The sequence below is a fragment of the Triticum aestivum genome, chromosome 3B, assembly GCF_018294505.1.
Source record: "Triticum aestivum cultivar Chinese Spring chromosome 3B, IWGSC CS RefSeq v2.1, whole genome shotgun sequence".
In the NCBI taxonomy this organism is placed as follows: Eukaryota; Viridiplantae; Streptophyta; class Magnoliopsida; order Poales; family Poaceae; genus Triticum; species Triticum aestivum.
In genome coordinates, this window is record NC_057801.1 from 279,388,638 (window position 1) to 279,414,243 (window position 25,606).

The window sequence follows — 25,606 nt, forward strand, 5'->3', positions numbered from 1 at the left end:
CCTATCGGGATTTGTCGGCACAGCGGGTGGTCTTGCTGGTCTTGTTTTACCATTGTCGAAATGTCTTGTAAACCGGGATTCCGAGTCTGATCGGGTCTTCCTGGGAGAAGGAATATCCTTCGTGGACCATGAGAGCTTGTGATGGGCTAAGTTGGGACACCCCTGCAGGGTATAAACTTTCAAGAGCCGTGCCCGCGGTTATGTGGCAGATGGGAATTTGTTAATGCCCGGTTGTAGATAACTTGACACCAGATCCGAATTAAAATGCATCAACTGCGTGTGTAGTCGTGATGGTCTCTTTTCGGCGGAGTTCGGGAAGTGAACACGGTTTTGGGTTATGTTTGACGTAAGTAGGAGTTCAGGATCACTTCTTGATCATTGCTAGCTTCTCGATCGTTCCGTTGCTTCTCTTCTCGCTCTTATTTGCGTATGTTAGCCACCGTATTTGGTTAGTGCTTGCTGCAACTCCACCTCATTACCATTTCCTACCCATAAGCTTAAATAGTCTTGATCTCGCGGGTTTTGAGATTGCTGAGTCCTCGTGACTCACCAGATACTATCACAACAGTTGCAGGTGTCGATGATACCAGTGCAGATGATGCAACCGAGCTCAGATGGGAGCTCAACAAAGATCTTGGTCGTTGCTATGTTTCGTTTCATGTTGATCAGTAGTGGAGCCCAGTTGGGACGATCGGGGATCTAGCAGTTGGGTTATCTTCTTTTCTTTTGGCTTCGTCTATAGTCGGACTATGTGTGTACTCTGAATGATGTATGATTTATTATTTTCATTGTGTGAAGTGGCGATTGTAAGCCAACTCTTTATCCCATTCTTGTTCATTACATGGGATTGTGTGAAGATGACCCTTCTTGCGACAAAACCACAATGCGGTTATGCCTCTAAGTCGTGCTTTGACACGTGGGAGATATAGCCGCATCGTGGGTGTTACAATAGGGCAACATCTAAATCCGTTGAGACGAAACGATATGAACTATTGTTTGGCAAGAAACCTAAGCTGTCATTTCTTAAAGTTTGGGGATGCGACACTTATGTCAAAAGGCTTCAGCCTGATAAGATTGAACCCAAAGTGGAGAAGTGCGTCTTCATAGATACCCTAAAGAAACTATTGGGTATACCTTCTACCACAGATCCTAAGGCAAGATCTTTGTTGCTAAAAATGGGTCATTTCTAGAGAAGGAGTTTCTCTCGAAAGAAGTGAGTGCGAGGAAAGTAGAACTTTATGAGGTAGTTGTACCTTCTTGAATTGGAAAGTAGCACATTAGAGCAAACCATTCCCGCGATGCCTACACCAACCAGAGAGGAAGAAGCAAATGATGATCATGAAACTTCGGATCAAGTTACTACTGAACCTCGTAGGTCGACTAGAACACGTACCGCACCAGAGTGGTACGGTAATCCTATCCTGGAAGTCATTTTGTTAGACAATGGGGAACCTACGAACTGTGAAGAAGCTATGATCAGCCCAGATTCCGACAATTGGCTTGAGGCCATGAAATCTGGGATAGGATCCATGTATGAGAACAAAGTGTGGACTTTGGTGGACTTGCCCGATGATCGACAAGCCATTGAGAATAAATGGATCTTCAAGAGGAAGACATACATTGATGGTAATATCACTGTGTACAAATCTCGACTTGTCACAAAAGGTTTTCGACAAGTTCAAAGGGTTGACTACGATGAGACTTTCTCACCCGTAGAGATGCTTAAGTCTGTCAGAATCATGTTAGCAATTGCCGCATTTTATGATTATGAAATCTGGCAATTGGACATCAAAATTGCATTCCTTAACGGGTTTCTTAAAGAAGAGTTATATATGATGCAACTAGAAGGTTTGGTCAATCCTAAGGGTACAAACAAAAGTGTGCAAGCACCAACGATCCATCTGTGGACTAGTGCAAGCATCTCGGAGTTGGAATATATGCTTTGATGAGGTGATTAAAGCATTTGGTTTTACGCAGACTTACGATGAAGCCTATATTTACAAGAAAGTGCGTGGGAGTTCTTTAGCATTTCTGAAATTATATGTGGATGACATATTGCTGATTGGAAATGATATAGAATTTCTGGATAGCATAGAAGGATATTTGAAAAAGAATTTTTCAATGAAAAGCCTGAGTGAAGTTGCTTAAATATTAGGCATCAAGATCTACATGGATAGATCGAGACGCTTAATAGGACTTTCCCAAAGCACATACCTTGACAAGGATCCGAAGAAGTTCAAAATGGACCAGTCAAATAAAGGGCACTTTCTTGTGTTGCAAGGTGTGAAATTGAGTCAGACTCAAAGTCCAACCACGGCAAAAGATAGAGAGAGAATGAAAGTCATTCCCTATGCCTCAGCCATAGGTTCTATAATGTATGCCATGTTGTGTTACCAGATCTGATGTGTGCCTTGCCATAAGTTGGGCATGGAGATACCAAAGTAATCCAGGAGTGGATCACTGGACAGTGGTCAAGAATATGCCGAAGTACCTGAAAAGGACCAAGGATATGTTTCTCGTTTATGGAGGTGATGAAGAGCTCTTCGTAAAAGGTTACGTCGATGCAAGCTTTGACACAGATCCGAATGACTCTAAGTCGCAAACCAGATACATATTTATATTGAATGATGGAGCTGTCAGTTGGTGCAGTTCTAAGCAGAGCGGCATGGCAGGATCTACATGTGAAGCGGAGTACATAGCTGCTTCAGAAGCAGCACATGAAGGAGTCTGGATGAATGAGTTCATATCCGATTTGGGTGTAATATCTAGTGCATCGAGTCCAATGACAATCTTTTGTGACAACACTAGAGCAATTGCCATAGCAAAGGAGCGCAGGTTTCACAAGAGAACCAAACACATCAAGCGATGCTTCAACTCCATTCATGAAAATGTCAAGGATGACGACATAGAAATTTGCAAAGTACAAACGGATCTGAATGTGGCAGACCCGTTGACTAAACCTCTTCCACGGGCAATACATGACCAGCACCAAGACTCCATGGGTGTTAGATTCATTACTACGTAATCTACATTATTGACTCTAGTGCAAGTGGGAGACTATTGGAAATATGCCCAAGAGGCAATAATAAAGTGGTTATTATTATACTTCCTTAATCATGATAAAGGTTTATTATTCATTCTATAATTGTACTGGTTGGAAACTTAAATACATGTGTGAATACATAAACAAATACCAAGTCCCTAGTAAGCCTCTACTAGACTAACTCATTGATCAAAAGATGGTTAAGGTTTCCTGAGCATAGACATGAGTTGTTGTTTGATAACGAGATCACGTCATTAGCAGACTGATGTGATGGACAAGCCATCTGTTATTATAGCATATGATCGTTCAGTTTATTGCTACTGCTTTCTTAATGTCAAATACATGTTCCTTCAACCATGAGATGATGCAACTACCGGACTCCGGAGGAATGCCTTGTGTGTATCAAACATCACTTCATAACTGGGTGATCATAGATGCGCTCTAAAGGTATCTGTCGGTGTCAAAACCGGCGGATCTCAGGTAGGGGGTCTCGATCTGTGCGTCAAGACTGATGGTAATAGGAAGCAAGGGACACAGATGTTTACCCAGGTTCGGGCCCTCTCGATGGAGGTAAACCCTACTTCCTGCTTGATTAACATTGATGATATGGGTAGTACAAGAGTAGATCTACCACGAGATCGTAGAGGCTAAACCCTAGAAGCTAGCCTATGATGGTATGATTGTAATTGTGATCGGCCTTCTAAGGACCAACCTCTCCGGTTTATATAGACACCGGAGAGGGCTAGGGTTTACATGGAGTCGGTTATAAGGAAGGAAACACAATATCCGGATCGCCAAGCTTGCCTTCCACGCAAAGGAGAGTCCCATCCGGACATGGGCCGAAGTATTGAGTCTTGTATCTTCACGCTTCAATAGTACGGACGTTGTACACAGTCCGGCTGTCCGGATACCCCCTAATCCAGGACTCCCTCAGTAGCCCCTGAACCAGGCTTCAATGACGATGAGTCCGGCATGCAGTATTGTCTTCGGCATTGCAAGGCGGGTTCCTTCTTCGAGTACCCCAAAGTAATTATTGAACACGTAGACTGTGTCCGGATCTGCAAGATGATCTTCGCGTGGCATAAATCTGATCTGCTGGCAATCTTCGTGCATCATGCCCGTGCATCGTGGCCTGGTCCAACGCGAACTGGCATTTCTTACCCCACAATGACTCGTGTTACGAGACGGTTTGATTGGCACGTCCCATCGAGGCAGAGATCGTGTTCCTCTTATCATGGGATTTTCCATCAATATGGGCGTGCGTGACCCCACGACGGTCGTTGGTATAACTCCGTGTGTTTTTAGAACGGTCACACCGAGGACTCTTGATATTCACCCTCTTTATGAAGGGGTTGAGGCCTATGCCTCTTCTCCACCTTCCTCGCGCCTTCTCGTACCTCAAGCTCTAACACCCGAAACCCAAGCTTCGACACCCTAGATCCTCCAGTATGTCTGGATCCGCCCCTCAGGGCCGATGGGTGGCCTCATCGATTCAAAAGGAAGACATTGCGAGGCTTAGGGAGGTCGGATACCTGACCGCCGATATTCAACACAGGCTTCCTGCTCCAGGGCAAGTCATCCCCACACCGGAGCCTAATGAGTCTATCATTTTTGTCCCACACTTCCTCCGTGGCCTGGGCTTCACCCTTGACCCCTTTGTGAGGGGGATCATGTTCTATTATGGGTTGGGTTTTCATGATCTGGCTCCAGATGCGATCCTCCATATCTCGTCATTCATCATTGTGTGCGAGGCTTTTCTCCATGTCACCCCACACTTCGGCTTATGGCTTAAGACCTTCAGTGTAAAGCCGAAGATGATTGAGGGGCGACACGCGGAGTGCGGAGGCGTCGTAATAAGTAGGAACGCCAATGCCCCGTGGCCAAAGGGTTCCTTCCCGGAAGTATCCGATGTATGGCAACGGAGGTGGTTTTATGTCACGGCTCCCAGAGGCAAGAAGTGGGTGGCCGCCCCCGAGTTCCGCTCGGGCACCCCATCACAGCTAGCATCTTGGACCGATGTAGGGCGGAATTGGGGGCCCGCTGGTGATGTACCAGTACTGCAAAATCGCATCCGGGAGCTTCTTGAGAGGGGCATTAACCTTGTCAGCATAATGTAAGTGATGTTAATCCGACGGATGTTGCCGTGCCAACGCCGGCCTCTCCGCATGTGGGAGTTCAATACGGAGGGTCCGCGGACTGTCAAGCACTTCTTCGGCTTGAAGCTCGAAGAGATGTGCAAATTATTCTTTGGACAGAAAGTAGAGTGTCTGGACACCACCAAGGACGCGGGCCTAAGATTCAATCGCCTAGATACCCAAGTAAGTAATCTTGACACCGGACACCTTGTTTTGAGTTTGTGATAGTTGTTTATTCTGAAAATCCTCCGTGGCCAGGAATGTCCCAGCAAGGCAGAGAGAATCAGGTGTCCGGCGCCACTTCCCGAAGGTTTGCCTGGTCCCACCGTGGCCAAGATGCTTGACTGGGTACTCAGCAGGATACCCTCGGGGAAAGACAAGGGGAAAAACAAAGAAACCGAACCCCACACGCTACGCATCCGAACCGGGGGAATTTTTACCTCCCCTAAGGAGGATAGTCGGGAAAGGGAGGCTAAGGCCTCCTCCCCGCGCGGGAAGAAGAGGGCTGCCTCCGAAGACTTGGAGGCAAAGATGCCCCAACCAGGGAAAAAGACATCCCTAGGGGGCCTTCTCCTGATGGGCACCCTCACCGCGTCATGCCCTCCAACGGGCCAGCCCTCAACCGAGCTATAAGTCAATTCACAATCCGAGGGTACTGTGTTTATCCTAGATCAATAATCAGGATTCAACTTTTTGCAGTCCGGCCAGCGGCTCTTCTCAACAGGGTTCATCTTCGGGGCACCTTCCTCCGGAGATGATGGAGAGCGATACCCCACCCGCCTCTCCGACCCATGAAGCGGGCGACACCGAGGTGTCGTCACGAAGGAGTCCAGATCTGCTGAAGCCGGAAGCCAATACGTCAGCCGCCCCGAGTCCGGAGCATTTGGCTCACACGGGGGGCGATGGGAAGGGTCCGGCACAGTTCAATGTGCTTACTGGAGCGAGCTGCACTCTCAGAGGAGCACCGCTCGTTAATGAGCGTGGTGCTCAAGAAGATTTCATCCGCTACAAGCGGCTTGAATGAAGCATTCACAAGCCTGCTCAGAGGCTTTGAGGTACATAATGAAGAATACACTATTTCTTTGGCTGTGAAGCACACGCTAGGTGTGCTCCATATAGATAGTATCCCTTGAGACTCTGGTTGCCCGCCCTGGGCGGCAAATGGGGGATCATAAACCAATGATTGTGCTGTAAATATGTGCAGGTACCCGTGGGTCTAGACGCCGGCCAGTCCGTTGAAGTTGCCGAACTAACGAGGCAAATTGGATCGATTAATGCCGATATCACGCTGGTGAATGAGCGGCTGGACAAATCACAAGGTATGTGTCATGCCTTCCCTTGTATAGGAAAATATGAAGTTGGCATGATATTGATGTAATATGTTTGGACTGCAGATGGTGTTGCTGCCGTGGAGACCCTAAGGGAGGAACTTGCTCAAGCCAAGGAACAAGCTCGGGTGAGCAATGTGGCTGCCCTAAAGGCCGTCGAGGAATTGAGGGCTAAACAGGCTGCTCATCGCCGAAGCGAGGAAAAGATAGCCGAAATGGCTATTGGGTTAAAAGATGCCCCTGACCGGTATGAGCTCCTCAAAAAGGAGCGTGAGGATAATTTGGCCGAACTGAACAAGGAACTGAATGCCACCAAGGAAATCCGGACCGAGCTCAGGGGTGCGTGGGAGGAGCTTCGACAGTCCGGTGAAATCGCGGCTGGGGGCTCCTATTTACTGCGAACGAAATTTTTTGATCCGAAGTACGCTTCCCTGGCTGGACGCTGGAATCTTGCGGACGCATATGCGGATTTGGAGAAGAGTACGGCTGACGCCGCCGACTTCTTCAAAGGTCAAGGTCACAAGGAAGTGGAGAAGCTTTTCTGGTCAGAATTCCATGCTCCCACTCGCCCGCTACCGTTGAGTGACAAGATGGCTGCTGTAGCGGAGCTTAACAGGCTGTCCGGGCTTGCAATGTGGTCTGTAGTAGACCATCTTTGGCCAAAGGGGCCTAAGCCGGACAGTTACTTTGGTTTGGTGCAACAGTTCCTTGGGACCATGCGTCAGATCGATGCCATGAGGAGGTCGGTGTGTATAGAGGGTGCACGGATGGCTCTCGCCCACGTTAAATCCTATTGGACGGATATGGATGCCACCATGATAGCGGCCCAGGATCCGGTGGGGGGCCAATATCCGGCCGAGCACTACTTGGCGCAGGTCACAGAAGGCGCCTGTCTAATAGAGGCGCAGTGCTCGAAGAATGTCTTGTTCGAATGATGAACGAAATTATTGTAAAAACAATGTTTATTTTGATTATGAGGCTATATTTATACTATTTTCCTGACAATATGATTATGTCCCCTGTGCGGCCATTTATATATATGTATATATAAATATGTAATCCGAAAGTTAGCAGTCGTTGGCTTCAACCCCGACGCATACAATGCGGGGGTGTTCGAGAAGAAATATGCTTAATCACACTTGATCCAACGTCTTGGTCCATTAAGGAGGTGATCGCACGTCGAACTAGGCAACCGGACTATATAGCTGTAACACTTTCGCTTAGCCGTGGGAGTCTAACGTTGGGGCTACTTTGTAGCCCCTGGTACTTTCGCGTGCATCAGAATACGGGCGCGCATGTACATGGCCGGGAAATGGCCCTTCGTTAATGCGGAGGAATCCTAAAGATTCCGATGAGTCCTCGAGTGGTTGAACAGTCTCTCGCTGCATCTCATGACAGTCAGTTTTCGGCTTTCTCTACTGAGGTGCTCATCCGGAATAACCAGGGTACAATCACAGTAGTTCTCCTTTGGCCACCTTAGCCAATAATAACGGAACGTAAGGCGGCAAACCCAGGAGCCGGGCAAACCCAACATTTGACCAAAGACATGATTCGGAGCTGATGCATATAAGGCCTAACTCGTGACGCCGAACACTCCCGAAGGTATTCAGACTTTATAATAGATGATGGGCTCAAAAATGCCTATTCATTATAAACCCTATGTTTCCAGGTACGTGCGTTAATCTGTCGTGGCGAAATGCCAAAAAGGGCAGTATCCTCTGTGGGTATGGAACCCATGGGATGGTTAAACAACAAGAGGCAATAGAAAAGGTTTACACAGCGGCTTAATCTAAAAATAAAACTGTTGAACGGGCCCCTGCTGCACGTCTGCGCCTTTGTCTCCATTGTGTCGTATCCTGGAAGGGTATCGCGTGAGCGTTGTATGTGAAAAAAGGAAACTCATAGGAGGTTACAATGTTAGTACGCGATGGATAGTAAAACTGTAAGTTGTTGGCCTGCCAATAAGGTTGAGCCAAGTGTGGGGCTATATTGGGTAGTTATAGCCCCTGGTATCCGCTATAGGATTACGTATACGATGCCCTGGTTCGATCTGGGCTACCGGACTCGTCTAACCGTGTCCAAGGTCTTAATGACCGGTCATATATATTTTTTGATGTTGGAGGTCGCTTATAGTTCGGCCATGAGGGCCGTCGCTTGTTCCTCTGCGCGTGACGAGCGCTTTGTTATTCCGCTAACGGTGATGACGCCACGTGGACCGGGCATCTTAAGTGTAAGGTAGTCATAGTGCGGCAATGCGTTGAAGCGGGCGAAGGCCTTTCTTCCGAGCACTGCGTGGTAGTCGCTTTGGAAGGGTGCAATGATGAAGAGTAGTTCTTCGCTTCTGGAGTTGCCTAGAGAGCCGAATGTTACCTCTATTATGATAGAGCCCCTGCAGTAGGCTTCGACGCCTGGTATCACCCCTTCAAAGGTGGTGTTGCTTTGGCTGATTCTGGATGGGTTTATCCCCATCCTGCGGACAGTGTCTTCGTATATTAGACTGAGACTACTGCCGCCGTCCATGAGGACCCGGGTGAGATGGTACCCGTCGATTATTGTGTCAAGCACCAAGGCCTCTGATCCGCCGTGCCGAATACCAGTTCGGCCGTCCACGTGATCGAAAGTGATCGGAGAAGACATCTAGTAGTTAGGTGTTGGTATGATGGGCTCTATATCGTGCGCGTGTTTATGCGCGCGTTCGCGCCCTCTCATGGATGTATGAGTCATGTAGATCATGTTTACTATTTTAACCTCTAGCGGGAATTTTTTCTGTCCCGTAGTGTTCGGCTGGCGAGGTTCATCCTCGTTCTCACTTGGTGTTTCCCTTTCCTTGTGTTCGGCATTCAATTTGCCGGCCTGCTTGAAAACCCAGCACTCTCTGTGGTGTGGTTTGCAGGCTTGTCAGGGGTGCCATGGATTTGGCACAATCTGTCTAGGACTCTATTCAGTCCGGACGGTCCCTCTTTATTGCCTTTAGATGGCTTGTTTTGTTGATTAGGTTGAGAGCCCCTGAATCCGGCATTAACCGTTGGGTTATACATGCTCTCTTCCTTGTTTTGGCGTTTTATTTTTTTTACTTGTGGCTTCCCGTTGCCATCCCTTATTTCGGATGTGCTGGGGTCGCTGGTGCCTTTACGGGCTAGCCAGCTATCTTCTCCCGCTCAAAAGCGGGTCATAAGGCTTGTTAGGGCTGCCATTGTCCTTGGCTTTTCTTGGCCGAGGTGTCTGGCGAGCCACTCATCACGGATGCTGTGTTTGAATGCCTCTAAGGCTTCGGCATCTGGACAATCAACAATTTGATTCTTCTTAGTGAGGAATCTGTTCCAAAGCTTGCGGACGGACTCTCTGGGCTGTTGGACTATGTGACTTAAATCGTCAACCTCCGGTGGCCGGACATAAGTCCCTTGAAAATTGGCCCTGAAGGCGTCTTCGAGTTCTTCCTAGCTCCCAATTGAATTTTCGGAGAGGCTTTTCAACCAGTGTCTAGCTGGCCCCTTTAGTTTGAGGGGAAGGTATTTGATGGTGTGGAGGTCATCCCCGCGAGCCATATGTATATGTAGGATAAAGTCCTCTATCCGGACCCCTGGGTCTGTCATTCCATCGTAGGCCTCTATGTTCACAGGTTTAAAGCCCTGTGGAAATTCATGGTCCAGTACTTCATCAGTAAAGCACAGGGGGTGAGCAGCCCCTCTATATCTGGACGTACTGTGGCATGCCGTAGGCTGTTGTTGTGTTAGGTGTTTATTCTGAACCGGTATTTGGTTGGTGTAATCGTTGTGGTGACCATAGTCCCTCGTTGGGGTGTGTCCTTTAGATCCGTAGATGGACCTAGCTGCGCCAGCTTTCTTATCCAGGTGCTCATGTAGGTCGTGTGCAGCGTCTGTAGCTGTTTTGTTGTGGTTATGGAGTGGTACGTCCGGTCTCCTGGTCGTGTTACTCTTTGGTGGAACGGCCTCGTCGTTGAATTCCGGCAGTAGCTTACGTTTTGGGTAGCTCTTTGTATGGCGGTCGTCGCCATATCTTTCTTCAGTGTCAAGCACTTTGTTCCATCTGCGATTGAGCGTTTCCTCTGCAGCTTTAAGCCGTTGCTTATGCTTCTTCAGACTTCTCGCTGTGGCCATAAGCTTTCTGTGGAGGTTATCTCGTTCCACCCGTTCTTCCGGAATGATGAATGCGTCATCATCCGGACCATCTTCTTGTCCTTGGACGGTTTGATGAACTCGTCCCTCTAGATCATTGTCTTCGGGTGTCTGCTCCGATCTGTGTTCGGCGTGACCTGGTTCGTCCTGCTCCATCGCTGGTTCCGTGTGGTCGTTGTTGCCTTCGGGGTTGACCGAAATATCGATCGTTCTGGCGCTTTTGCTGGTATTTTTACTGTTGCTGGACTTGGAACGGCGTTTGCGCCGTCGCTTTGGCTTTTGCCCGGGGGTTTTATCTTCCGGGTTGTCACCGTCGTCCTCCTTGGGCGTATCCACCATGTATATGTCGTGTGACGAGGCGGAAGTCCGGCGTCCCATAGGTTCTGAATCTTCTCCTGCATCGTCGTCCATACCGTCGATGTCTTCGGAGTCGAAGTCAGGCACGTCGTTTAAATCATCGACCGTGGCAATGAAGTGGGTGGTGGGTGGGCAACAAATTCCGTCGTCGCCTTCTTTCCACTCAAGCCGTACATAGTTCGGCCCAGAGCCTCCCGACAAAGAGAGAGACTTTAGTGAATTCAGCATGTCTCCAAAGGGCGAGTGCTGAAAGATGTCTGTAGTGGTAAACTCCATTACCGGAGCCCAGTCTGGCTTGGCTGGCTCAAGGGTCTGTGGACCGAAACCAACAACCAGGTGAGAGTCCGGGGGTCCGGAGTCACAGGCTTCCTCAGAAGTGACGCATGTGTTCGGCTCTACCACCGATGAGGGTACGGCCTGCGGGGCGGGGTCCAGCCCTCCATCCTTGGGCAACGCAACCTTCCCCGGATCTAGATCCGAGGCTTCTGCTGGGGTGATATCCCGAGCATCGTCAGACAACAGGTCTAAGCCGTGCTCATCGTGATTGTTCGGTGCTCCTGGCGCAGGTCCGAATCTGTCAAAGATCAAGTCTCCGCGAATATCCGCTATGTAGTTCAAGTTTCCGAACCTAACCTGGTGGCCGGGGGCATAGCTGTCGATCTGCTCCGGATGGCCAAGCGAATTGGCCCGCAGTGCGAAGCCGCCGAATACGAAGATCTGTCCAGGGAGAAAAGTCTTGCCCTGGACCATGTTGTTGATGATTGGAGGCACCATCAAGCTCTGTAGCGACGACACAGAGGAACTCTCAATGAAAGCACCAATGTCGGTGTCAAAACCGGCGGATCTCGGGTAGGGGGTCCCGATCTGTGCGTCAAGACTGATGGTAACAGGAAGCAAGGGACATAGATGGTTACCTAGGTTCGGGCCCTCTCGATGGAGGTAAAACCCTACTTCCTGCTTGATTAATATTGATGATATGGGTAGTACAAGAGTAGATCTACCACGAGATCATAGAGGCTAAACCCTAGAAGCTAGCCTATGATGGTATGATTGTAATTGTGATCGGCCTTCTAAGGACCAACCTCTCCGGTTTATATAGACACCAGAGAGGGCTAGGGTTTACATTAAGTCGGTTACAAGGAAGGAAACACAATATCCGGATCGCCAAGCTTGCCTTCCACGCAAAGGAGAGTCCCATCCGGACACGGGCCAAAGTCTTGAGTCTTGTATCTTCACGCTTTAATAGTCCGGATGTTGTACACAGTCCGGCTGTCCGGATACCCCCTAATCCAGGACTCCCTCAGTATCTCCGAAGGTGTCGGTTGAGTTGGTATGGATCGAGATTGGGCTTTATCATTCTGTATGACGGAAAGGTATATCTGGGCCCTCTCGGTAATATAGCACCATAGGAAGCTTGCAAGCAAAGTGACTAAGGAGTTAGTTACAAGATGATATATTACGTAATGAGTAAAGAGACTTACCGGAAATGAGATTGAACTAGGTATGGAGATACTGACGATCTAATCTCGGGCAAGTAAGATACCACAGACAAAGGGTACTATGTATGTTTTCACAAAGGTTCGACCGATAAAGATCTTCATAGAATATGTAGGAACCAATATGGGCATCCAGGTCCCGCTATTGGTTATTGACTAGGGAAGCGTCTCGGTCATGTCTACATCATTCTCGAAACCATAGGGTCCGCACGCTTAAACATTTGTTGACGATATAGTACTATATGAGTTATGTATGTTGGTTGCCGAATGTTGTTCGGAGTCCCGAATGAGATCAAGGACATGACAAGGAGCTCCAGAGGTAAATATTGATGTATAGGATGATAGTATTCAGTCTCCGGAAGGGTTCCGGAATACACTTGATAATTATCATATCACTGGAAGGGGTTCCGGAAGGCCACGGGGAGTTGTTAGGCCTAACAAGCCAAAAGGAGGGGAACACACAAGCCCACAAGGGGTCTGGCATGCCCCACCTCCTGGCCGCTGGCCCTAGGAAGGAAGGAGGAAGGCTAGTGAGGGATTCCTGGACTAAGCGATCCTTGGGATGTCGGCCTATCTCACATGGGCCAGACTAATGGGCCGCATTGTATTTGGACAGAAGACCTTTTGTGCCTTTGTGTGTACTCCAAGTAAAGATGGAAGATTTGGCGTCCCCTTGATGTAATCGACTATATGTAAACCCTAGTACCCCTGGTGTCTATATAAACCAGAGGTTTAGTCCATAGAGGCTAAGAGAGCAATCGCCATCCTACTAGTTTAGGTTTTAGTTCCTCTAAGCTCGTGGTAGATCAACTTTGTAATCCCCATACACACAAGCAATATAATCGAGCAGGACATAGGGGATTACCTCTTAGAGAGGGCCCAAACCTGGGTAAATATTGTGTCCCACATGCCTTGTTCCCCATCGATCGAAGATCCATAGTTCTGGACCCCTACCCAAGATTCGAAGGTTTTGACACTAGCATTGGTGCTTTCATTGGGAGTTCCACAACACCGTCTTGCACGCTGATTCGACCAGTCATCTCAAATAGGTTGAAAATTTCGCCCTTGAGCATCAGATCAGATTTGGTAACTTCAAGTATGCCACTAACGCTTGGGGCAATATGATCTTCACTGGCTTTTCAGCCTTACCTGCAACAACCACGGCCTCCAAAGCATTGACTTCGAGGTCTTTCACCGAGCTGATCTCCGGATCGGCCCTTACCACACTACCAACTTCGAGCTCGGAAGCAACTCATATGTCCGAAGACCGGGAATCAACCCCGTCTGGACCTTTCCTCCTTACCGTAAATCAGGCATTGAGCCTTGATGAGAGTTTAGTGTCCGGAGATGGGGAGTCAACCCCCGCCAGACTCGCCCTTCTCACTACAGATTCAGCCTCGAGCCTTGATGCAAGCACGGCACCTGAAGACCCGGGTTTTGCCCTGGCCGGACCTTATGCCTTTCCCCACCAGTGCAACAAAGGGGAGCTTCGAAGAAATATCACACATCAACCCGACCTGCCTCACCCTGTTAAATGAGGTGCTCAACCGGATCCAGATGATGACAATTGTTGCTACTTCTTGACCTTGCGTTGATTTTTCCATTGAAGAGGAACGGGTGATGCATCAAAGTAGAGATTAGTATTTCCCTCAGTTAAGAACCAAGGTATCAATCCAGTAGGAGGCACAAGCAAGTCCCCAATAGATGCACCTGCACAAACTAACAAACACTTGCACTCAACGCGAAAAAGGGGTTGTCAATCCCTTCACAGTCACTTACAAGAGTGAGATCTAATAAAATAGATATAAAATATAAATAAGAAGAAAAATAAAGTAAATATAAATAAATTGCAGCAAGGTATTTTTGGGTTTTTGGTTTTATAGATCTAAAAATATATGATTGAAAATAGACCCGGGGGCCATAGGTTTCACTAGAGGCTTCTCTCTTGAAGAAAGCATACAGTGGGTAAACAAATTAATGTTGAGCAATTGATAGAAAAGAGCAAAGTTATGATGATATATAAGACAATGCTCATGAATATAGGCATCACGTTCGTGACAAGTAGACCGACTCCTGCCTACATCTACTACTATTACTCCACACATCAACCGCTATCCAGCACACATCTAGAGTATTAAGTTCATAAGAACGAAGTGACGCCTTAAGCAAGATGACATGATGTAGAGGGATAGATCCAACCAATATGGTAAAAGCCCCATCTTTTTGTCCTTAATGGCAACAATACAATGTGTGCCTCGCTACCCCTAATGTCACTAGGTGAGGACACCGCAATATTGAAACTATCACAAAGCACCTCTCCCATTGCAAGAAAAAACAACCTAGTAGGCCAAACCAAATTGATAGATCTGAGAGAAATACAAAGCTATCTTAATCATGCATAAAAAATTTCAGAAAAGACTCAAATAATATTCATAGATAATATGATCATACATCCACAATTCACCAGATCTCAACAAATGCACCATAAAAGAAGATTACATCAAATAGATCTCCAGGAACATTGAGGAGAACATTGTATTGAAGATCAAAGAGAGAAGAAGCCATCTAGCTACTAGCTATGGACCCTTAGGTCCGTGGTAAACTACTCACACATCATGGGAAGGGCAGGAAGGTTGGTGTAGACGCCCTCCATAATCAAACCCCCCTTCAGCGAAGTGCCGAAAAAGGCCCCGAGATGGGATATTACGAGAACAGAATCTTGCGATGGCGGAAAAGTACTTTGGTGTTCCCTCTGACATAAGGGGAATATTTGGGAATTTATAGTGCTGGAGTTAGGGTTAGGAGAGCCATGAGGATCCCACAAGCATAGGGGCCTAACCTGGGGTGCGCCCTAGGGCTTGTGGCCTCCTCGTGGGTCTTCTGGCCTCCTCCCGAAGCTTCTGCCCAAGAAAAATCGTCAAAAAGTTTCGTTCCGTTTGGTTTTGATTTTCTGTAAAAGACAAAAACAAGGGAAAAATAGCAACTGGCACTATGCACAAGGTTAGTAGGTTAGTCCCAAAAATAATATAAAATAACATATTAATGCATATAAAACATCCAAAATAGATAATATAATAACACGGAACAATCAAAAATTATAGATACGTTTGAGACGTATCAAGCATCCCCAAGCTTAATTCCTGCTCGTCCTCGAGTAGGTAAATGATAAAGCAGAATTTTTTATGTGGAATGCTGCCTAACATATTTGTCAATGTAATTTTTCTTATTGTGGCATGAATGTTCTGATCCATAAGATTCAAAACAAAAGTTAATATTGACATAAAAACAATAATACTTCAAGCATACTAATAAAGCAATCATGTCTTCTTAAAAATCATGGCTAAAGAAAGTTATCACTACAAAATCATAAAGTCTTGTCATGCTCTATCTTCATCACACAAAGTTTTTATCATGCACAACCCCGATGACAAGCCAAGGAATTGCTTCATACTTTTAATGTTCTCACGATTTTTCAACTTTCACGCAATACATGAGCATGAGCCATGGATATAGCACTATAGGTGGAACAGAAGGTGGTTGTGAGGAGAAGACAAAAAGGGGGAAAGTCTCACATCAACTAGGCAAATTAATGGGCTATGAAGATGCCCATCAATTGATGTCGATGCAAGTGAGTATGGATTGCCATGCAACGAATGCACTAGAGTATAAGTGTATGAAAGCTCAAAAGAAAACTAAGTGGGTGTGCATCCAACTTTTTTGCTCACGAAGACCAAGAGCAATTTGAGGAAGCCCATCATTGAAATATAGAAGCCTGGTTATATAATGAAAAACTCCAACTAGTATATGAAAGTGATAAAGTAGGAGACTCTCTATGATGAAGAACATGATGCTATTTTGAAGCACAAGTGTGGAAAAAGATAGTAGCACCTTCCCTCTTTTTCTCTCATTTTTTTTGTTTTTTTTCTTTTGGGCTCTTTGGCCACTTTTTTAAATTTTTTATTGGCTTGTTTGGCCTCTTTTCTATTTTAAGTCCAGAGTCTCATCTCGACTTGTGGGAGAATCATAGCCTCCATCATCCTTTCCTGACATGGGACAATGCTCTAATAATGATGATCATCACACTTTTATTTACTTACAACCCAAGAATTACAACTCGATACTAGAACAAAATATGACTCTATACGAATGCCTCTGGTGGTGTACCGGGATGTGCAATGATCTAGTATAGCAATGGCAGAAAAACGAGCAAGTCATAAAAACATCATGCTAGCTATCTTACGATCATGCAAAGCAATATGACAATGATGGTGTGTGTCATAATAAAATGGAACAGTGGAAGTTGCATGGCAATATATCTCGGAATGACTATGGAAATGCCATAATAGGTAGGTATGGTGTCTATTTTTAGGAAGGGTATATGGTGGATTTTAATGCACCGGCAGAAGTTGCGCTATACTAGAGAGGCTAGCAATGGTGGAAGGGTGAGAGTGCGTATAATCCATGGACTCAACATTAGTCATAAAGAACTCACATACTTATTGCAAAATTTTATTATCCATCGAAGCAAAGTACTAATACGCATGCTCCTAGGGGGATATATTGGTAGGAAAAGGCCATCGCTCGTTCCCAACTGCCACTCATAAGGAAGACAATCAAAAATAAATTATGCTCTAACTTCATCGCATAACAATAGACCATACGTGCATGCTTCGGTAATCACAAACTTTAACACAAGTATTTCTACTAATCCACAATTACTCTCTAGCATGACTCTAATATCAGCATCTTTATATCTCAAAACAAATGCAAGGAATCAAACTTCTCATATATTCATTGCTCTTTATGAAAATTTTTATTATATCCCTCTTGGATGCCCATCATATTAGGACCAAATTCATAACCTAAAAAAATTTCCATACTGTTTTAAGACTCTCAAAATAATATAAGTGAATCATGAGAGTTCATCAATTTCTACAAAATAAAACCACCACCACGCTCTAAAAAGATACAAGTGAAGCACTAGAGCAACTGCCTAGCTCAAACGATATAAGTGAAGCACATAGAGTATTATAATAAATTCACGATTAATGCGTGTCCCTCTCAAAAGGTGTGTATAGAAAGGATGACTGTGGCAAACTAAAAAGCAAAGACTCACATAATACAAGGCACTCCAAGCAAAAAACATATCTTGTGGTGATTAAAAATGTAGCCTCAAGTAAATTTACCACTGTATTGAAGACGAAAGAGGGGATGCCATCCGGGGCATCCCCAATATTAGATGCTTGGTTGTCCTTGAATATTACCTTGGTGTTCCTTGGGCATCCCCAATCTTAGGCTCTTGCCACTCCTTATTCCGTAGTCCATCAAATCTTTACCCATAACTTGAAAACTTCACAACACAAAACTCAACAAAAAACTCGTGAGATCCGTTAGTATGATAAAAACAAATCTCCACTTTTAGGTACTATTGTGAAATCCTTCCAATTTTATATTGGTCTTATATCTACTGCATCGTAACTTCTCCATGGTTCATACCCCCGATACTACCCATAGATTCATCAAAATAAGCAAACAATACATAAAAAATAGAACAGTTTGTAAAGACCTGAATATTAGTCATACTTATGTAACTCCAAAAATTCTAAAAATTAGGACAACAGAGGCAATTCATATATCAATCTTTTTTCAATAATGCAGAATTTTTCCTTGCTCCATTGATTTTTAACAATTCTGTTACTGGACGCAAAAGTTTCTGTTGTTAAGTAAAATCAAATCAACGATATACCAAAGCATCCCAAAGGTCTTTCTTGGCTCAGACACTAATTAAACATCAAGCCACAATTATTATAGAAGTAATATTGTGTATACTCATAAACACAGAAAAGAAAAATATTGTGCTGTTTCCCAACAAGCGCTTTTCTTTAAAGCCTTTTAGCTATGCATTGATATTTTAATGATGCTCACATGAAAGATGAGAATTGAAGCACAAAGAGAGCATCATATAGCTTGTGAAAAACAAGTTTATGTCTAACATACTTCCTATGCATAGAAATTTTATAAGCAAACAAATTAACAAGACAAGCAAAAACTAGCATATGCAAGGAAGAAGAAAGAAACAATAGCAATCTCAACATGAAGAGAGGTAATTTAGTAACATGAAAATTTCTACAACCATGTTTACCTCTCATAATAATTACATGTGGGATCATATTCAAATTCAACAATATAGCCACCACATAACATATTCTTTACATGATCCAAATGCATGCAAAGTTGACACTGTTCCAAAATAGTGGGATTATCATCAAATAAAGTCATGATCTCTCCAAGTCCACTTTTATCAAAAATTTCATAAGATTGATTATTCTCCAAATTAGTGGGATCATTATTACCTAGAGTTGACAATCTTCCAAACCCATTTTTAATATTATTGCAAACATTATTGTCAATATCATATTCATCATGAGGATTAAATAAATTTTCAAGATCATAAGAAGCTTCATCAGCCCAATCATGATCATTGCAATAAGCAGTGGACATAGAAAAACTAGCATCCTCAAGCTTGGGGTTATGCATATTATTAGCACAATTGACATTAATAGAATTTATAATAACATCATTGCAATCATGCTTTTCTTTCAAGGAGCTAGCATGAATCACTTCAAAAAATTCTTCTTTTAGCACTTCATCACAAATTTCGGATTCACAATTTCATGCAAAACTTCATAAAGATAATCTAGTGCACTCAACTCACTAGCAATTGGTTCATCATAATTGGATATTTTAAAAATATTAGCAAGTGGATGAGGATCTATAAACCCCCTTTTTCCTTTGCTTCTGATTTGCAATGAACACACAATTATGGCAAGAAAAATAGCAAACAAACCAAGTAAGACATAAGGGCAAACGAAAAGGAAAACAAGAAATATTTTTGAATTTTCCTGAAAATATTTTAGAAGTGGGGGAGATGAAAACGAGAGGAAAATGTCAAATAATGTAAGTGCAAGAGATGAGATTTTATGATAGGTATCTAGTAGGCTTGATGTAGAACTTCCCCGGCAATGACGCCAGAAATTCTTCCTGCTACTTCTTGAGCTTGTGTTGATTTTTTCCGTAAAGAGAAAAGGGTGATGCAACAAAGTAGAGATAAGTATTTCCCTCAGTTAAGAACTAAGATATCAATCCAGTAGGAGGCACAAGCAAGTCCCCAATAGATGCACTTGCACAAACTAACAAACACTTGCACTCAACGCAAAAGGGTTGTCAATCCCTTCACGGTCACTTGCAAGAGTGAGATCTAATAGAAATAGAAATAAAAGTTAAATAAGAGGCAAAATAAAGTAAACATAAATAAATTGCGGCAAGGTATTTTTGGGTTTTTGGTTTTATAGATTTGAAAATATATGATGGAAAATAGACTCGGGGCACGCAGATTTCACTATAGGCTTCTCTTGAAGAAAGCAAACGGTGGGTAAACAAATTACTGTTGAGCAATCTATTTATATAAAAAAGTGATTGATATGTTAACCAGAAAAAAGAGAATAAGCTAGATAATCCCATAATAATTAGAATCATCTAACCGTTGAATCTAACAAGCCATTATCAGTAATTAGATCTCAACCAATGAATTTCATTAATGCATCCCAGCTCGCCCACATCCCGTGGATATGGAGATCTTAAAAAAGATCACGTCCGCTCTATTCCCGTCCATATAGGCAGATCTAAAAAATACATGCCCGCTCACGTACGTACATAGGGAGATCTATAAGAAAGATTTACAGCCCAACTAAAAAAAGACAGGAAGTTGTCTTCCAGAAATATCTCCTTCAAGATTCCCTTGGCTCTCCAGCTCCACCAACGCACCAAAACTCGAGAGAATCCTAGCGCCGTTCTCCACTGCCGCTCCATGATGTCTTGGATTTTAAAGTTCCGTCCACATAGCGACGGCATGGATGCAGACATACACGATGAACTGCCCAACCACCATCAGGAACTGAATGTGGATCTCTCCCATCACGAGCATGGATGGCTACTCGACGTACATGTCGGACGGATCAGAAAAAAAAGAACTGGGGTGCCCTATCACGTCCACCATCATCGTTGGAATTGATGTCGCCTAGCCCTTCCGAGGTGACTATTTGACTGGCACATCAAAGTCCTCATTTTTCCAAGAATTTGTTATGTTATTTAATTAATACTATCTCTGTCTCATAATATACCTAGAAGTTGATATGCAATGCCAAGATATAGCATCCGTCCTTTGCATGTACCCCTTTGTTTCTTTTTTAAACTGCTCTATTCTCTAATTGATATCACATATGTGCATTGCCAAAATATGCCCAACTAATAAGTTTAGGCTCAATTTTCACTTGAGCGTAAAAAATTACATCGACAATGAAGAAACATGTTTCTTTTCTATCACAATGGTACATGAAAGCAGAATATACATATTCATCAGACAAAAAATTCTCAGTACATGCAATTTAGTGCCCAAAAAGTTTAATTTGACTAATGTATGTATTTATTAGTCGGACTAACAAATAGTCCATATAGTTTTATGCCCGAGAAGTCTATTTCGACTGATGTGAGTAGTTATTAGTCATACTTTCAAATAGTTATTTTATGGTCAATATTCATGCTCACATATCCCGTACATTATATATTAGGTATTCACCAACTCCAAGCTTACAAGAATAACCTTCCAACAAAATTTACAAAAATGTTAAACGGGAATTCATTGCCGCCGCTGACCTGCACAAGCCGATTGCACGTCCTGAGTCTACCCATATGCCGCACCTGCACCGCGATGCCAAAGTCACAGAGTTGTTGTAACTACAACCAATGTTTATTAGAAGTACATGCAAAGCTAACCCAATAAAAAAGACATACCAGAAAATCCAACAAAGAATCAAAACATCCAACAATTAAAGCACGTACCATAAATATTAATAGATCTACACCAATGTATCTCCTTAATTTATAACCATCCAAGACACCAGTAATCTAAATCCACTCAAATCAATCTTGATTACTTAAGATTTTCCTCTGCATCGCTTACTTGGTTTTAGTTTTTTGTGCAACCTACAGTTACCTATATCTTACAAGTTATACGACTGTTGTGTCCATTTATACAGTAATTGAGAACCAAATGAGTTCTAGAACATTGGCGTTCAAACTGTACTTAACTTTTTGTGCCGAGATGAAAATGTTCATGCTTACTACTTTATTGTTGTCTGCTTCCTAGGTCCTAAACCTAATTTTTTGCTATTTGGTATTCCTCTATTATATAAAAAAGCCAGAAAATTTTGCTCCAAATAACCTGAATTTATTTTCTTGCTTGATTTTGCATTAGACTGAGTTAAGCGAAAGGGATAGCATCGTGATGAGGAAGAAAATGGACAATGCTCAAGATAATTACTCCCAAAACTAAGCATTGTTTAGAGCTGCACTTCTTAAAAGAATTGTAGTTACTCTCAGCCACCTAGCGATGCACAGTTCTTTGTGCAGTTGTCAAGTTCTTAACAGTGAGATGTTACACCTAATATTTTATCCCGGTGAATAAGCCATGCCAAAAATGGATACATGGATTACAAGTGTTGTGAAAGTCACGAGAGAAGAATTTTAAGGTTATCAAGAGGCAAGCCACTTACCTTTACTTCCACTTACCAATATTGTGCTTGTAGACCATTGTACGTAATATTGAGGATTGTCCAATCAACTCGAGCCAGAGACGTAACAACCTACAGTATTAACTCCGTCCAGCGACAACAACACCTCCAGCAGGTATCATCTTATGCGCGACATCAAGCCATTTGCATGATTCACTGTATGCCAGACTGATGAATAGATAAACAATACTTGATCAATAAATCTTTCTAAAATAGAAAAAGTCAATCTGTACATTGCAGATTAATTAACATTACCACAGAACTATCCCCATGCTTAGTACATACATACATGTAGGTTCTTTGCTATATTACTTACTTTAGAAACTAAAGTTTCTATTTCATTTTATATCAGATTGATGAACTGGCCATTGACCATTGATCAATGATACTTTAATTATATTCAACAAAGTGCTCATTTAGATAGACTGGACAAAGATAGCCTAAACAATCACTATATGTGCATGCCGAAATAATAAAAGTATAATATGACTGTTTCCTTGACATACTTACATTTCCCTTGAGCTAATACTTACATTTTCACGGTTTCCTTGGAAAACAAAAAAACTAAACATTAATATAATTTGTTTACCTATTATATTAGTTACATTAATGATTAACATGACAATTTCCTTTTTAGGGCCTCCAATAGTATGGTATGTACACTGTTGAATCCATTGGCTATAAGCATTGGGACAAGAAAAAATAAGCTCAAAGTTTAAGGCTCTGGGACACAATCAACTTATCTACCAATGAACTTATTAGCACTAATATGATTTTAACACATAAATATATAGTTTGCTTTTTTTAATTCCTTTTCATCATTCAAAGTTTGCTAATATTCCCTTTGTATCTTGGGCAATACGACCCGTGCTTCTATTGGGAACAAACTGTTCAACAAGTTAGCCAAAAATAAAGGGGACTCTACCTACATATTTAACACCTTTGAAGTTTTGGGAGTGTGAATTGTTTTGACCATTGAAGAACAATCTAAAAAACAGTTTCCTTTTTTATATAACAGTGAAGAAAGTTGAGGAAAGAGTTTCAGATTTTTTTCGGGCTAAACTTGAAAGTTGTTGATGGAGATACCTTAGAGAGTAGGGTAAATATTGGTAAAAGAGTGTTCAGGTATGTATATTCATGAAACGAAGTGGCTGAAAATGTGAAAATGTACATCTACGGTGAGCATACTCTCCATCATATTAGGTACACACTAAAACTCAAGAGAAGCGATGAGATGGTAACATAACATTTATCATGTTTATTGAGGTAGCACAAAGACGTTTAGGCAGCATCTGTGCATCTACTACTATGATCATTTGGTGGAAATAGTTCATTACTACCAAACATCGACATATATATTATTTAGTGCAAACCAATAGTGGGAGCATCGGGAGATTGCTATATATCATATGTATAATGTGATTAGACCTGTTTTCATATTCAGTTATTTATCTTATTTTTTCTTTGGGAAAAATTAAAACTACAGCTAATCACAAATGTACCAATTATTGAAGTTTGTTGAATATTAAGGCCTAACACTGCCAATGCCGGTCAAAATCCCGGAAAAAAGTGGAAGGGGCATAAAAAAATTAACACTATGCCTTAAGATGGAAGTAGTAAAACATCTTATAAAAGTTTATAGAGGGAGTATTTAGCAGTAAAACAAAACTCTCATCATTTAGTACCTTCATCGCACGTCAATCAAATGTACTAATTTGCATTGGTATGTCTGCTCAGACATATACTTACATTTTTACAATTTCACAAACTTATCAGTATCGACCTCATTGAACACTTAAAGAGCACTTAAACAAAAGAATTGTATGTATTCCAAATTTTGGAAGAAAAATGACCAAACATTTACCACTAATAGGCATCTACTTAATAACAATATATTGGTTGAGTCGAACAAAAAATGTTAAGAAAAGGGGGGACATATGAGTAAAGAACAGGAAAATGGGGGACCTGCAGGTCGGACTTCGAACTTCGGAAAATGTCGACACCTTGGAGGATGACAACGACGTGCCGGGCTACCTGGAGCGAGAATACCAATGATGTTTCTGGCTTGCACACTTGGGGAAGACAACGTCGCCAGCATCCTAATACTCAAGATGGATCCAACCGGGCTGCATGAGACGACATTCTGCCCAAATCAACTGCACGGACGCCAAGAACACCGACACCGTGCAGATCAATGATTCCTTGCTACACTTGATCCTTGGACCCGACTACTCCTCAATCGCCATTCAACAGCGTACGAGACTGAGGAGACATACGAGAAGCCATACTAGCCGCCGCTGATGGACACAATATGGAAGCACCGGTTGCGAATCAAGAGAGCAAGTTGATGGGAGCTATCCAGCGGCAGCAATTTTGGAGTGAGCAGATAGAATAAGGAAAGGAGAAAGGGGATCGGGCGAGAGGGAGTGTGAGTGGGTAAGATGAACTGAGAAGTCGAGAAGACTATAGAATGGGGAAAGTGAACAAACGGACTGGTGGGACCCATTAAAACAATGGCATTTTGTACATGTAGTACCGTGGACACAATCACTATGGGAGCAAACTATGTAACGTGAAAACATAAGCCACCGTTTTTTAGTCGATATAAGCCACCGTATGTACTGCTGACTGCACGTGTCCAACCTAAATCCAACATAATCATAGACTTACCAAGAAAGTTTTCATGGATATGTATATTATATATAAATGAAAACTAAATCATTTACAGTACAAAACCAGTAAAAATAATACATCAATCTTGAATAGCGTTAGCAAATTTACCAATGAATACAGAAACAGTGAGAACTATTAAACATGCATTTACATAAAAACAACTAAGCAAGGTGATACCATCGCAAGAGAAATGATACAAATGAATTTAAACAAGGCGCCCGATCAGAAAAAGAGCACTGATACGCCATGCATAATTAGCAAGTAAATGATGACGGGTTAACAAATATATTACATATCAATGAAACGCCAAAAATATTGCAGACAAAAATATGATCACACAAGATTATATTTGAAAATGTTAACACATTTGGTTCAAAGATTTATTTAGACAAATAAAATATTATGTTGTCAACATTAAACTTTGTAAAATCCTAGCCCGCGCATCGAGCAGGCCACTTTGCTAGTTGATAGAAAAGCGCAAAGTTATGATGATATCTAAGCCAATGATCATGTATATAGGCATCACGTCCGTGACAAGTAAACTGACTCCTGCCTGCATCAACTACTATTACTCCACACATTGACCGCTATCTAGCATGCATCTAGAGTATTAAGTTCATAAGAACGGAGTAACGTCTGAAGCAAGATGACATGATGTAGAGGGATATATCCAATCAATATGATAAAAACTCCATATTTTTATCCTTAATGGCAATAATGCAATGTGTGCCTCGCTACCCCTACTGTCACTGGGCGAGGACACCAAAGATTGAGCCCATCACAAAGCACATCTCCCGTTGCAAGAAAAA

At 43.2% G+C, this 25,606-nt stretch overlaps 1 long non-coding RNA gene across 1 annotated transcript; it reads right to left on the reverse strand.

Annotated features, from left to right (window-relative positions):
• Positions 1-21,071: 21,071 nt before the first annotated feature.
• On the reverse strand, positions 21,072-24,630 carry LOC123069716 (uncharacterized). The gene is made up of 2 exons (XR_006432715.1): positions 24,090-24,630; positions 21,072-22,292 (listed from the first exon to the last, which is right to left on the reverse strand). It is a non-coding gene; the product is annotated as an uncharacterized lncRNA (long non-coding RNA).
• Between the last annotated feature and the right edge of the window lie 976 nt (positions 24,631-25,606).